Source organism: Danio rerio, chromosome 19, assembly GCF_052040795.2.
Source record: "Danio rerio strain M-AB ecotype USA chromosome 19, GRCz13ab, whole genome shotgun sequence".
NCBI lineage: Eukaryota > Metazoa > Chordata > Actinopteri > Cypriniformes > Danionidae > Danio > Danio rerio.
This window is the reverse complement of record NC_141039.2, coordinates 42011609-42028556: the sequence shown is the minus strand read 5'-3', so window position 1 is coordinate 42028556 and position 16948 is coordinate 42011609. Positions and strand designations below refer to the sequence as shown.

The 16948-nt window shown below is 37.5% G+C and overlaps 1 pseudogene; it reads left to right on the top strand.

Annotated features, from left to right (window-relative positions):
- Positions 1 to 14913: 14913 nt before the first annotated feature.
- Positions 14914 to 16094, top strand: LOC147832634 (uncharacterized; annotated as a pseudogene).
- Positions 16095 to 16948: the final 854 nt, after the last annotated feature.

Here is a 16948-nt window from a genome sequence, read left to right as displayed (position 1 = left end):
ACAAAGGCTATTGAATTGAATATATGAGGGAGAGGGCGCCGGGCTCATGTAGGCTGTTATTAGGGAGATGGCAGTTAAGGAACGCAGCAGAGTTTTAGACGTGTACCGACATGATGGGCATGTACTAATAACATGTTCCTGCCCTTTTCTTCCTTATTGAGATAGAATTGTATCTGCCACGTCGCATTCAGAAATAAACACTTGAGGATGTGAGTTTGGAGAGCTTCACTGTGGCATGGATGTTATGTGATGCCATTTTTGTCTTGTTTATCATTTACTCTGTGATGCATTTAAAAACACTTGCAGACAATGACTTGATTATGCCTCTTCTAATGAGCATATTTTAGTTTGACGAGGACGTGCTTTTATGTATATTATAATACGAGTATTGTTGCTGTTTGAGCATGAAAAAGATCTGCAAAGGTACAAGGTCACTCCAAAAAGAGGTTTATTCTCTATTCTCTATATCAGGAAGCTCTGCTTCTAAACTAACTTTCTGAATGCCTTGACAGCTTTCCTGAGTTGTTGTTTTTTTCAGTACATGTAACAATATCTTGAATGTCCAATGGATTCTGTGTCAGAGATCTTATACACTGACAGTGGAAGACAGTGGAACTTTTTTTTACAGCCTATATATATTTCTGTGCAGAATTGGAAATAATCTGCAGAATAATTATAAGATTATAGCAGCTGAAAAACAAAATCCTCATCTTAAAAAAAAAGCTTTACTATGCAAATCCAATTAGAGCCACTTATTTGGTTAACAAAACTACATTAGGTATTTTGTATTATGAATACATATACAAACATTCATTTATTAATTAAGACTTAGTCTTTTTATTAATAATTTATTAATAAATAAATGTGTTTCCACAGTGGAATCAACCGCCAACTTATCCAGCAAATGTTTTACCCAGTAAATGCCCTTCCAGCTGCTACCCATCACTGGGAAACACCCATATACACTCATTTACACACACATACACTACGGACAATTTAGCTTACCCAATTCACCTATTCACCGTATTCTTCACGTATGAGCGGCCGCAGCCATTCGAATCATTTTGGCTTGAGCCTTCCGGTCTCATTCACTTCCATTCAGTTTTAGATGTTAAAAACAGCTTGTTCTGCTGCTTGATGTTGCAAACGGATATTTTCTTATTATTTGATTCTATTTTGTCCCTATGGTCATGTAAACACTTGTTTGTAGAGCAAGTAGTTTGACCCTTTTCTGCGGTTTATTATTCCTAGTCATTTCTACCATAGGCGACTGAATCGGAAGTTCCAAAACAATCGCAAAAATGAGCGCACTTCCGCATTGAAGAATAAGGTCAGTAGCGCATGTCTTTGGACCGTGGGGGAAACCAGAGCACCTGGAGGAAACCCACGCCAACACGGCGAGAACATGCACAGAATCTCCACACAAAAATGCCAACTGACCCAGCTGAGGCTCGAACCAGCAAATCCAATTAAAACCACTTGCTTGGTTAACAAAACTACATCAGGTATTTTGTATCATTAATACACCTGAAAATATTACTTCATTCATTCATTAATTTTCGGCTCAGTCGTTTTATTAATAAAGGGGGCTCCACAGTGGAATCAACCGGCAACTTATCCAGCATGTTTTACGCAGTAAATGCCCTTCCAGCAGCAACCCATCACTGGGAAACACCTATACACACTCATCCACACACAAACACACACACACACACACACGCACACACACACACGCACACACACACACACAACAGACAATTTAGTTTTTCCAATTCACCAATAGCGCATGTCTTTGGACTGTGGGGGAAACCAGAGCACCTGGAGGAAACCCACACCAACACGGCGAGAACCTGCACAGAATCTCCACACAGAAATGCCAACTGACCCAGCTGAGGCTCGAACCAGCGACCTTCTTGCTGTGAGGTGACAGCGCTACCAACTGTAGCACCTCGATACCAGAAGCATCACGATACACAAAAATAATCCTTATCCTTATATAATAAGGCATCCAGAAAAACTCTTTTCTGCTCCTTCAAGCACACACACAGGCCAAGTTGTCAATGGGTTAACAGATGAATTTAGTTAACGAAATATATTCAGTCAAAACCAAAGCTTAAAGGAAAACGGAGGCCAAAACAACAAACAAAACCAGTTATGCTAACTAATTTTATGCATCTCTTACCTGAAACAAAAACAAAGATACCAAACCAAACAACAGTTCTAATCTTCTTAAATATCCACTCAAGAGTTCACACTCAGCTGATGATTGATTCTAAAGCTTGTTTGGCATGCTGTCCTGCGAGAGAGTCCTGAGCTCATAAGATCCTCGAGCCAGGGGCTTCCTCCCATTTGCAAGGTGAGAGGGGAGTTTTAGCTCAGGTAGATCTTGAGAACTCCTCTGCTTCAATAGCTAATTAAGAGATAGTGATTGCTCTTAAGTGATAACTACTTACTGGGAGCATGTCTAGAGTGCTGGATTAGTCAATTAATTTAGGTTGCATGCTTTTGGAAGGTGGTGAACCCAGGGGAAACCCATGTGAGCACGGGGAAAATGTGTAAGTACCCCACAGAAACATCGGCTGGCTTGGTAAGGACTAGAAACAGTGACGTTCTTGCTGTGAGGCAACAGTGCCAACCACTGGGCCACCCGTCTGGTAAAGTAGGAGGAGTAAGGGTGGAAGGGGGATTCTTCAAATCGAAGATGGCTATCATATGGAACTTGGGGTACTTATAGTGGCTTAGGAATCGTCTGATTGGTGAATAATAAATTGAATGTTGTGGGACCAGCTGCAAGCAATCATGAGCACATGATCCTCTCAAAATTAGTTTAAAAAGAATCAGAAATATTACAAACCCATATTAAAACATTTTTAGAAACTGCATTACTGTAGTTTTTCCTTTATAATAAGAATCATCCTGTATAGGGCGATTTAAAAGTAAATGTCATTGGCTTAATAATGTCATTGGTGATTCTGTCTAATCACACTTCTTATATTATTCAATTAGAGTCCAATATGCCTGCATTTGGTGTGCATATGTTCTTTCATAACTTATTCCAAACCGGAAAGGTCAGTGTGGGCCAAAACGCCACTGTGCATTTGTTCTTAAATACATGTCATTTATTCCACTCACTTGCACTTTGTCTAATTGTGATGAGTAATCGTGAATAGGTCATGCTGTACGGATGCTGTCATGCATTTGACGGTGTCCCATTTCCATCCTATATTTAGAAGTCAGGATGAGGAAAGGGCAAAGACAGGCATATTCAATTTACACAACTCAAATGTCACAGAACATTACTTAATGCCCTGCCTTTGGTCTTATGCCTTTTGACCCACTTGCCAGTGGAGAGGGAGAGGCCATTGACGCTGCTGTTTTTGGAGCTTTCTGTTAATCAACCCGGGAAGCAGCAAAAGCAATGTTTCATTAAAAAAAGCTGACAAACTGGTGGCAGAGGAATTGACGCTTCATAATTGTGCAATGGCGTCTGCCTGGAAAGTAATGCGGTTATGAAGTCTGCGCCTTGAGAAATTACACTGCGCTCGTAATCACAGTGGCACTCACTCACAGAGCTGGTGGAGGTGAAGATTGAGAACTCAAGTGAAAAAAAAGATTGAATTTGTGAACATTTTTTCCCGCTCTCTCTGACAGTTTGCTATTTGCTTATTACCATCTTGTGTTTTTGCTTAATTTTTAATATTGACTTGTTATTGCTGTTGCATGCACAACTTAGTGAAGTTTCACAAACTAAAGCTGCGGTCACGCTAGAGTTTGTGCGTGCGAAATTCTGCCGTACAGCGCTGCGAAATGGGGCGGGATTAAAGATCTTTAGACATTTAAAGAAGCAAGCGATTGCTCCATATTTGACATTTCTTTACAGAGAGGTCATGTTTTGATCCTCGATTAGTCTCACACAGTCAAGTGATGCGATTTCGCAGGTCAGAGTTCACCAAGCTTGAACTTTGCAACACAGTGAACTGCAAAACTTGACTCACTACCTTGCGTTTACGGTCAGATGCATTTGCGTGCGTATGAATGGAAGTCTATGGGGAGAAAAGTCCAGTGTCACCGCAGCTTAATTTCAAGAGGAGCACGTGGTATGATTGATTGTGGTTGGTTTCTCATCTGTAATCATTAGTAAGCCAATCAGATCATTCCAAACTCACTTAAAACAGCCCAACTAGCATTACTCCCTTATATTCGTTTTTTGAAGTATCCCCCATGCACCCCATCTCCCCCTTTCCCCCTTTACCAGGGGAAGCTCTCGAGAGCTACCTTGTACCCTCTCACAAGCTCAATGACCAAGCAGAAGCCCTGGGCTTAATTATCTCTGAGCTCAGGGTTATCTCCCGGGACAGCATGCCAAACCTGCTATTATTATCAAGCAATATCAAGTGTGAACTCTTCAAATCCTATTAAGGTTTTGTTTTTGGCCTAAAGAGATAGATATGATTTTCTTAAAACAGCATTTGTTTTAGTAAAGGAACAAAATGTTGATTTAAGACCTTTAAACATACACAAATATAGAAGTCAGAATTATTAGCCCCCCTTTGATTTTTTAGATTTTTATATTTTCTAAATGATGTTTAAAAGAGCAAGGAAATTTTCACAGTATGTCTGATCATATTTTTTCTTCTGGAGAAAGTCTTATTTGCTTTATTTCGGCTATAATAAAAGCAGTTTTAAATTTATTATGAACCATTGCCCCTTCAAGCTATATTTTTTTTTTTCAACCGTCTACAGAACAAACCATCGTTATTCAATAACTTGCCTAATTACCCTAACCTGCCTAGTTAACCTAATTAACCTAGTTAAGCCTTTATATTTCAATTTAAGCTGTATAGAAGTGTCTTGAAAAATAAATAAAATAAATAAATAAATAAATATTTATTTATATTAGTTTTTTTTTGTGGATATAAAACAATTACAGACTTTAAAATCATTGATTTTAGATTACAAAGCTACTTTGAGCTGGGTTATTTAGAATTAATTACTGACTGGCTGTCTGCACGTTATCCTTTTTATATCTTTATTAAGATATTAAACTAAATTATTTAACCACAATATTATACAAAGTAATATTACCAAAATATGTTTTATTGGTATATTTACATGACAAAAAAGGTGCTAAAAGCAACATGTTTCATTCTCACACAGATCCCCCAAAATTAATATAAATGCAGTAATATGCATGTCAGGCCAACGTCATTTTGTGAAGGAATATACACTCACTGGCCATTTTATTAGGTACACCTAAGTACCGGGTTGGACCCCTTTTGCCTTTAGAACTGCCTTAATCCTTCGTGGCATAGATTCAAAGGTACTGGAGATTTGTCGGCTGCACATCCATGATGTGAATCTCCCTTTTCACTACATCCCAAAGGTGCTCTATTGGATTGAGTTCTGGTGACAGTGGAGGCCATTTGAATACAGTGAACTCATTGTCATGTTCAAGAAACCAGTCTGAGATTATGCTTTATGACATAGTGCGTTATCTTGCAGGAAGTAGCCAGAAGAAGATGGGTACGCTGTGGTCATAAAGAAATGGACATGGTCAGCATGGTGGAGTTGACACGATGCTCAATTTTTATAATGATCCCAAAGTGTGCCAAGAAAATATCCCTCACACCATTACACCAGCATTACACAGGATGGATCCATGCTTTCATGTTGTTGGTGCCAAATTCTGACCCTACCTTCAAATGTCGCAGCAGAAATTGAGACTCATCAGACCAGGCAACGTTTTTCCAACTTCTATTGTCCAATTTTGGTGAGCCTGTGTTGATGGAAGCCTCAGTTTCCTGTTCTTAGCTGACAGGAGTGGTTCTCGATGTGGTCTTTTGCTGCTGTAGCCCATCCACCTCAAGGTTTGACATGTTGTGCATTCCGAGATCCTCTTCTGTAAACTTTGGTTGTAACAAGTGGTTATTTAAGTTACTGTTGCCTTTCTATCACCTTGAACCAGTCTGACTATTCTCCTCTGACCTCTGACATCAACAAGGCATTTGCACCCACACAACACCCACACAACTGCCACTCACTGGATAATTTCTATTTATCAGATCATTCTCTGTAAACCCTAGAGGTGGTTATGCATGAAAATCCCAGTAGATCATCAGTTTCTGGAATTTTCAGATCAGCCTGTCTGGCACCAACAACCAATCCCCATTCTGATGCTTGCTTTAAACTGCAGCTGATCGTCTTGACCATGTCTTCATGCCTTAAATGCATTGTCTTGATGCCTTGTGATTGGCTGGCTAGAAATTTGCATTAACAAGCAGTTGAACAGGTGTACCTAATACAGTGGCTGGTAAGTGTATCTATGTACATATGGAAATTTCACAACATGCCGGAGAATATGCACATATTAGCACATGCAGACAATAAAAATATAATTATCTAAAATGCATTTTCAGGTCACTAAACCAAAAAGTAAAACAAAAAAGCTAATTAAAACCTCTCTGTACTATAAACACCCCCAAAAAAACTAGAATAATGACCGTGTTAAGTATCAGGCTATATTTAATAAGAAACATACAAGACAAACTATGTTTCACACACTGTGTCACTGCAAGCACCTCTAGTGAGGGTCTCAGATAATTTTCTCTCTCCAGGAATTGACTGTTCCTGAGGTCAGCAGAGTGCTGGAACAAAATAAAAAAATGAGACGATGCCTTGTTTCATTCTGTATTGCACCAATAACAGTTGCCTGGATCTGAACGGAGGGTCAAAGGACAGATCTCTTAGCTTTACAATTACAGTAAACCTGAGCCTGATTTGTTCTGTTTTAATTAAACCCCTGTGATTTCGGCCTCTCAGATGCGGAGCCGAGACTGTTGCTAGGAGACCGGATTCTACTCTGCCCTGATGAAATTTACAACGCCCAGCAATTCATTATTATTCCATTCCCTTTCATTTCCCTCGCATTATTTTGCACATTTTTTATTTTGGTACTGAATCTGACCTTTTTATTACACTCTCCTCAGGGGAACACAGTTCGCGGCCGTATCTAATAGACTGGCATGGGAATGGTTTGTGCTCCTGCTCTCGCTTTTTGGAGATACTGTATATGGAATGAGGGATTTCTGGATTGGGCTGTGGGTCTGATGTTAATGTCGTTGCCAGAAATTTGTATTTCTTCCCTGATTGAAAAAGCAGAACCATAGGGGATAGGCTATATCTCGTCATTTACATTACATTTACATTAGGGCTGCACAATATATCGTTTCAGCATCAGTATTGCAATGTGCACATCCTCAATAGTCACAACGCAGCATCTGAAATGTTAAGTTTTGATTATAGTTTACCAGGAGAAACAGTTCTGCACAAGACCTGACAACATTCAAAGTATTTAGGCACAAGCAACGTATCATTTGTAACTTTAATAAAGAGTGCTTTTATTGAATTATTTATACAGCAAAGACCATGTTATATTGCACTTTATTATTCAAATTCTGTACCTGAATGCTATTTAACTGCCGTGAAGCCATAAATCAGTTTATTTCACTTTTACCTTTACTTTTATAAATTTTTTTGACATTTATAAATGATTCACTTTCCTACAGAATCATTCCAATCAATCTAAATGAATAATTTTTCAAGTCATCTGATGAAATTGTATGTATATACAGTTTAAACACGCACCCAAAACTGATTCAAACCGCTCCGCTTCAAATCACGTGTACAGAATCCATTTGGGAAACAGCGTCTATTTATCACTAAGGAGTGCGTCAGCTGACAGTCACGCACCGCTATATGACTGTTTTGAGGATTGCATATGAAGGGGAGACGGCACCTGTAATTAAAAGGAAAGGGAATCCCATCGTTTTTTTTCTTCATTTCAAAGTGTTTCCATGCCGTAACAAACCGAAAGCACAGAACAGACTCACATTTAAGAGCAAGGGGCGGCCCCTGGTGGTTTGCCGGTATGGGTTGCAAATAGGGAGGGTCGGCTCTTTGATGTTTATTTGCCACCCTTCAGAGAAAGACTGAAAATACGGGAAAAATACGGGAAAATACCTTTACCGGGATGACAGCAGGATAGAACTGAAAAATAGGGGAGAATCCTGGGAAAAATGGGAGGGTTGACAGGTATGCTCTGGGCATCTCCTTCAATGTGCGCTCACAATGACTACTTGAGCACCTCCATGTGCTGTTTACTGTAACATCAGCAGCTCCGTGCACGTGAAGAAAAGTGGCAATCTGATAGATGGAGAAAGTTTTGACGAGGTGCGTCAAAAAAAAAAAATAAAAAAACGAGCATGAGGCGTTTCTTTAAAAATGACGCTTTTGTGGCCGACGTTTTGCACGTTAGTGTGCACGAATACATTGGCGCCCTTTGTTTAGTAATAAGGCGTTAAACGTTTTAGTCCACTATGTAACTACAGAAGAGGGTTTTATAATAGGCACATTATCAAAAACGTTTTTTTTTGAGCAAGATGCTATTGGTCTAATCCCATAGATATATACACTAGATATCGCATAGGGACCTTGAGCATGCGTCAATAGCGCCGCCACATTTGTACAGTGCTCCCAGGACAAATGTCATTCAACGGCACTAGTCAAGACAGTGTTACTACGTGAAGAAATCAAAGAAAACAAAGCACAAAGGCAGAGCATTTCATAGGTAAGATTCAGTTGTTTATGTTTTTGTATGTTACGAACTTTTGTGCTAAATAGGTCATGTTATTGATGATACAGTCACATTCACATTAGGCGAAGCAGCACCAACTCACACTAAATACTCGGCTTATGCTAGTTTAATTGAATCAAATCAGCAAACAATGCAAAAGAAATATGATAACGAGATGCTGCAGTGCTATAAACTTTTATTATTGTCTGCTAGTGAAGGAGTCGTTCATAACGGGGATTAATTCACAAACGAATCACTCCCTCTGTCGTCAGAATGAGAAGTGAAAGCAGGAGAGGAGGTGTGTTTCAGGACATGGGATTAGATTAAATTTAACAGGAAGTGTGTATAGTACATTTCCATACACACAAACACAAGCTTTTTGTCAGGAATGCCTATGCGATCACTCATCCACCAATGAAAAAAAAAAAAAAAAAATTACATACTGACATCCGGGAAAACTCTCGATCATAGATATTTGTGTATATGTGTATATCTCTGGCTTTGGATGGCCACAGTCATCGCTACAGCGCTACCCTGTACTAAAATGGCAGCTCTATTGATGCATTCCTTCCAATAGACAACATCAGGGTAGGCGTCATCTAATGTCTATATCTATGGTCTAATCCAATCTATCTATGCTAAGCTACGCTATGCTAAAAGTGCTCGAATCAGGCCTGGAGATTGCCTGAATTGTTTTAAAAATGTGTTTAAATCTAGGGAAGTTAAACAATTATTATAAATGTTTTTTTTATAATTTATTTTTTTAAGTGTCCCAAAAGTAATCTTCCCAACTTTGGTAATGCATATGGAGTTTACGCACAGCTTTGCCCTTTAGTTTCCAGTATTAATTAATATCCTTTTTTGTAAAAATGTATAATAATAAAATAATAATAACACAGTTTGCTCAAAACATTCTATTGTTGGCTAAAAATAAGAATGATAATACTTCTCTTTTTTTGTTTCTCAGTGGATGCATTGAATAATTGTAATCGATATTATCACAGTAAATACCAGACAAAACTGTGATATAGTTTTAAGCCCATATATCCCCTTCAAAACTCTTGCATTATCAGTATTGAGGATGTTTATTATTAACGTCACCCATCCATTAGACATAGGCATTCGTGGCTGTCTTTGATTGCTCCATCAAATCAGCTGGATGTACACAGGCTTTTGACTGTGGCTGCTGTGACAGTCTTGTATAGTTTATTAGATGATTTGATGTCACAGCTCTACAGTATTCAGTACCTCTGCAGACACTTATTCATTCATATTCATGGTTTCTCTCAAACAGAAGTACCATTTGAAGATTGGATAGTGGTTATCAGCTCTCCCCAGCAACCAGGCCATAGATAATGCCTTCTAGTAATGATTGAATACGTGTTAGTTTATTCCGTGTCTTTCTTATATGTGACGCAGTAGATTTTTAAGACAGAAGGGTATATTGCTTATTTAACAAAGATGTTTTTAATTGAATAAACATGACAATAAGGACATTTCTCATGTTAAAATGTCAAAATTGTATATACAGAATATATCGACATACAGTTAAAGGCAGAATTATAAGCCCTACTGAATTATTAGCCCCCTGTGTGTTTTCCCCAAATTCTGTCTAATGCATAAGAAAAAAGTGTTGCATGCAGAACTGTTGCAAACAATTTATTTGTGTTGAATTTAAACAAACAAATTAAGTTTAATAATGTTCAACTTAATTTGTTTGTTTAAATTCAACACAAATAAATTGTTTACAACAACTTAACGTAAAAAAAGTAAATCCAAGGAATCATCTTTGAATAATTTTTTTCAGTGTGTTTTAATAACTTATTTCTTATAACGGATTTATTTTATCTTTGCCATGATGACAGTAAATAATATTTGACTAGATATTTTTCATAATATCATGTACTTTAGATCATTTTGGAAGGGCACTTTCTATCCAAGACTAAAAAGGGCCTGTGCACTGCAGAGGTTGAGCCCTATGTGTGCACGTGCCTGTATGCACATATATGTTCACCTACAGTACTGTATATGCTTACCTATATATTAGTAAAATTAGTAAAATCCATAGCTGCTATACAACATAAATAAAAGAAATGTTTATTTTTTTTTCTACTTAAGAAAAATCAAATAGTACAAGAGAAACAATAAGGCAAAAAACTAAACTGAAAAAAAAAACGACAAACCTATGATAAAAAGTATTGACAGTAAATGTTTCAGGAAAACGTGTAGACATCATAGCTTTCCATCTCCTCTCACTTATTTGCCATTGTTAGCTTCCAAAATATGCCAATTACATGTGATACCAATTTCAAGTTCATATACATAAGTGTTTTTGCATTTTTTAGTTAGTTCTTCTTAGGTATTGCCTTGAAAATAAAAAATATGAGGCAGGCATCATAAATGACTGTTGCCAAAGTGAGATATGAGCTATATAGGAGACACATCTTGTATGTACATATAGGGCTTATATATGTGGACATTAAGAAGCAATACAGGAGACCTATATGGTCTGTATATGCACCTCAATTTTGCCTATATGTGGCATATATATGCATATATGTAGCGTATACAGTATATTATCAAATATGTGCTTAAACAGTTAAAGTCAGAATTATCAGCCCCCTTCGATTTTTTTTCTTTCTTTTAAATATTTCCTAAATTATGTTTAACAGAGCAAAGACATTTTCATTGTATGTCTGATAATATTTTTTTCTTCTGGAGAAAGTCTTATTCGTTTTATTTTGGCTAGAATAAAAGCAGATTAAAATTTTTAAGCATCATTTTAAGGACAAAATTATTAGCCCCTTTAAGGTATTTTTTTAATAATTTCAGACTTCAACTGAATACTGCATATAGGTTTCATATATACACATACAGCATACCCTCATATAGGCTCTTTCCAAGGTGTAGTGCTAAGGGGAACGACTAGATTGCCCTTGAAAGATTTTCCTGGACCACACTAGAAAGCAAGGGATTTTGAAAATTTCTTAGAATACACCAGCTACAACGGCAACATGGAAGCACATGTGAGGGAGCAAATGCCCAAATTTGTTGGCCATATTTATTATATTTATTATTTATTAAAACAACAAAATGAATACATTTATAACTGCATTCATGTTCTACGGTCATGCTCTAAACTAATGATTAAAAAATAAAAATAGAACTTGGATTTGGCCTAAACCTCTGTATAAGGGCTGTATTGTTCTCTGAGTAAAAAGACAGAGCGCTTGTCTCCTCTAATTAATGCTGTTCATTAAAGCCATTAAAGATGTTCATTAAAGACACCAATTCAGCCAAAGAATGACCAAGACTGCTCAGCTTTGTGTTAGTATAGAGCTCTGAGACATTTTTACTACACCACCATACTCTGATAGATAGCTTGTGATGTTCTTGTGCTGAGAAATCATTATTGTTGTCATTCTGTCTTTCCTGTCGCCCATCCCAGTCAGGTCTAGCAATTACATTACATTCGCCGGTAATTGCATAACCGCTTGCAAAGGTAAATTGTAGTCTTTAAAGAGACTGCTATGTTTTGTAATACCTTAAACTGTGTGCTCTTTCCCCTCTCACTCATTCATCAGCACCGTTTAAGAATATTGTGTTGTTTTTTCCTTTATGATTTCATAAAGGATGGTCCATCGTCCTGTTTACCATCAGTCTGACTAAAAGTCAACTCCATTTGATAGCATGTATAGGAACTGATTGCATTTATTGCACCATTTGATAGCAACTGATAGTTAGGAATTATGAAATGTCTTTGTGGATATCTTAAAATCCAATTACACATGCCATATGTCTAAAAGCACAGTTCAATAAAAAATGAAATGTTGTGACCATTTACTCACACTCAAGTATGTCTAAATCTCTGTGAACTTATTTTTATTTTTTTCTGTTGAACTCACAGTATACACTTACTGGCCACTTTTTTAGGTACCTACTGGGTTGGACCCCCTTTTGCCATCAGAACTGCCTTAATCATTTGTGGCATAGATTTACCAAGGTGCTGTAAATATTCCTCAGAGATTTTGGTTCATATTGACATGATAGCATCACGCAGTTGCTGCACGTTTGTCTGCCGATTTCCACCATATCCTAAAGGTTTTTATTAGATTGAGTTCTGGTGACTGTGTAGGCCATATGTATACAGTGAACTCATTGTCATGTTCAAGAAACCAGTCTGAGGTGAGTCACGTTTTATGACATGGTGCACTATTATGCTAGAAGTAGCCATCAGAAGATAGGTAAACTGTGGAAATTAAGGGATGGACATGGTCATGCCGCTTACTGGATAATGTCTCTTTCTCGGACCATTTCTCGGGCCAAAATCCCAGTTGATCAGCAGTTTCTGAAATACTTCAACAACCATGCCACATTCAAAGTCACTTAAATCACCTTTCTTATTTGTAAATATTTATATAATAAAAAGTTCTGCTGTATTTAAAAAATTGTATGTAAATATTTTTTACACTTGTCAGAAATTCAGAAATATATATATATATATATATATATATATATATATATATATATATATATATATATATATATATATTTCTTAATTTCTAACAAGTGTAAATATATAGCATTAATATGATATATAAATATATAAATATAAATATATAATATATATAGCATTAATATGATGTTATTGTTGTTATAGTGACTATTATTCAAATTCAACTGACATAAAACAAAGAAATATTTTGTAATAACACTGTTGTCCTGCAAAACCATTAAATACTAATAAAAGATGAACAAAATGATTTCATTTAATTTAGTTGCTTGCAAATGCAAATATGGCGTTTAAGATTCAAATTAAAGCTTTATTTTCATTTCAACCAATATGGCTCTCGAAATTCCGCACTTCACTCTGAAACCAGCCGTGCATATTTTTATTTAATTAAATCACAGCTTGCTCCATGCTTCCCGCAAAGCCATATTGCCGTATCAGTTATATTCCTGTGTATTCTGCATTGGCCTACATTGTGTAAGCAAATTCGACTGCAACAATATGCGCATGCTGTGCTGATGAAGAAATTGCATGCATACCCCTGCATCCTCATAAAACCCAAGCATACTTTGAATTGTTTGCCGCTTGTTAGACTGAACCTTTGTGCCAGACCTCCTTTTGTAGCTCTCAGGCAATTGGTGTTGCACATTCCCCACAGGACTTCCCTCTGCGCAGTCCAAAGAAATAAGATCACATCTCAATCTTGCTCTCTCTTGTTTAAAAATTGATTCACGATGTGTTTTCATTCTGCTCCCTGCAAAAACATCATGGAGGAAAGAGAGAGAGAAAAAACACATGGACCTGCATCATCATTATTATGACGTCTCATAGAAGATGCGTCACGTTTCTTTCACCTCTCAATGTTCTTCATATTCAATATTTATGACGCATTCCCTCTATATATAACGCAATGATATTGAGGCCTAAACTCCCAGTGACTCCACTAATAGGAATATATAACACGCACACACTCGCGGAGGAGTTTTCATGCCAGGAGGCCACAGAAAAGAGCGAATAGATATGAATATATATTGAGCTTTGACCATATGAAGTGAGCAATACATTCTGCTGACTCCATATTCTTTTCATTTTCTGAGAGTGTGTCTCTGATTATGAGACAGAGGGGGAAAAGGATTACCCGCTGAGGGAAATGGATTTCACTGCTCCTCCTAAACAGATTTCCCTTCTCTCTTTCTCTTTTTTCTTTTGGACTATTATTTTCATCCTCGGTAATAATACCTTCCTTTGATCACCTTGAAGACACAAGGAAGTCTATTTTGGTGATACTGCGGTAAGGAAAGTTCAAACAGAATTGTGTTTCATTTATCTTTCTCACTGTGTCCTGTCACCTCGCATGTTGCTGTTTGTCATATAACAGTGAATATTACTGATAATAATGTTACTTTAGAATAGATGTTTCGGACAGGGTAATTATGGAATGGATTTGTCAGCATTCAGTGAGGTTAAAGGAATCGTTTAACCTCACCCCAGATTTATGTTAGTTAAGTCACGTAAAATACAGATTGTTTTAACTAATAATTCAAATTTATGTTCTTCAGATATTTAACAATGCAAAAAATGTCATGTTGATTCAGTTTAGTTCAATAATTGTAGAAAGTGTGGTGTGATATTAAGTAAAGTGAGTTCATCTGTACAATAGTGTCATTTAAAAATAACAAATGGGGTTTGAGCTTCCATAAAAGCCAGTGAGGATTGAGCTTTCACAAGAACAATGAGGTTTGAGCTTCCACAAGAGCCAATGCGGTTTGAGCTTCCACAAGAGCAATGAGGTTTGAGCTTCTACAAGAACCAATGGGGTTTGAGCTTCCACAAGAGCCAATGAGGTTTGAGCTTCCGCAAAAACGAATGAGGTTTGAGCTTCCACAAGAGCCAATGCGGTTTGAGCTTCCACAAGAGCAATGAGGTTTGAGCTTCTACAAGAACCAATGGGGTTTGAGCTTCCACAAGAGCCAATGAGGTTTGAGCTTCCGCAAAAACGAATGAGGTTTGAGCTTCCACTAGAACCAATGAGGTTTGAGCTTCCACAAGAGCCAATGAGGTTTAGGTGTGACAAGAACCAATAAGATTTGGGCTTCTATAATAACAATTAGGTTTGAGCTTCTACAAGAATCAATGTGGTTTTGGACTCTATAAAAACTAATGAGGTTTAAGCTTCCAAAAGAACCAATGAGGTTTGAGCTTCTACTAGAATCTATGAGGTTTGACTTTCCACAAGAACCAATGAGGTTCGAGCTTCTACAAGAACCAATGAGGTCTGAGCTTCCTCAAGAACCAAGGAGGTTTGAGCTTCTACAAGAACCAATGAGGTCTGAGCTTCCTCAAGAACCAAGGAGGTTTGAGCTTCCAGAAGAACTAATGCGGTTTGAGCTCCTACAAGAATCAGTAGGATTTAAGTTTCCACAAGAACCAATGAGGTTTGGGCTTCTATAAAAACCAATAAGGTTTGAGCTTCCACAAGCACCAAAGAGATTTAAGTTTCTGCAAGATCTTAAGAGGTTTAAGCTTCCACAAGTGAAAATGAGGCTTGAGCCTTGACAAGAACCAATAAGGTTTGAGCTTCCACAAGAACCAATGAGGTTTGAGCTTCTACAAGAATTTATGAGTTTTGAGTTTCAACAAGAACCAATGAGGTCTGAGCTTCCACAAGAACCGATGAGGTCTGAGCTTCCACAAGAACCGATGGGGTCTGAGCTTCCACAAGAACCAATGAGGTCTGAGCTTCCACAAGAACCGATGAGGTCTGAGCTTCCACAAGAACTGATGGGGTCTGAGCTTCCACAAGAACCAATGAGGTCTGAGCGTCCACGAGAACCAATGAGGTCTGAGCTTCCACGAGAACCAATGAGGTCTGAGCTTCCACGAGAACCAATGAGGTCTGAGCTTCCACGAGAACCAATGAGGTCTGAGCTTCCACAAGAACCGATGGTTTAAGCTTCCAAAAGAACCAATGAGGTTTGAGCTTCTATAAGAATCTATGAGGTTTGAGTTTCTTCAAGAACCAATGAGGTTTGAGCTTCTACAAGAATCAGTAGGGTTTGAGTGCCACAAGAACCAATGAGGTTTGGGCTTCTATAAAACCAATAAGGTTTGAGCTTCCACAAGAACCAATAAGGTTTGAGCTTCTACAAAACCCAATGAGGTTTGAGCTTCTACAAGTATTAATAAGGTTTGAGCTTCCGCAAGAACCAGAACCAGTCAGGTTTAAGCTCATGCAATTTTAAAAATTCGAAACATTATAGGGTAAATATAATTTCACTGGAGGGGACAGAAAGCTCTGAGATTTATTATTATTATTATTATTTGTATTTTTTATTAATTATTTATTTATTTTAGCAAGTAAATTACTAAATAATAACAGATAACAGAATTTTCAAACAATGTACAGTAAGTGACTTGAAATATACTGTACAGGTTATTTTATAGCTTAAAAAAACACTGGTAATCATGGCAATCATGAATATCAGAAGGTGAATAAATGGCACATTTAATATCTGGATGAACTATTGCTTTGTTGTTCAATGCCATCTGCTGTCTTTGAAGGCAGTGCATATAAAAGAAAAACCCCATAGAGCTCCCTGGGAGAAGTTACGAACATTTGCTCAGCATGTAAAAGGTCAGCTGAACACCTGTAAGGGGCAGCTGTAAGAAAAGCTGACAAATCAGCCAAGAAAAGGTTGGCAGGAGTGGAGCCAGAAAATATGAAAAGCCTTACTATGTGTGATCTCAACAGTAGTTTAAAGCTCAGGCTTGAACTGGAAAAGTATATGCTGTGCAACTGAAAGGAC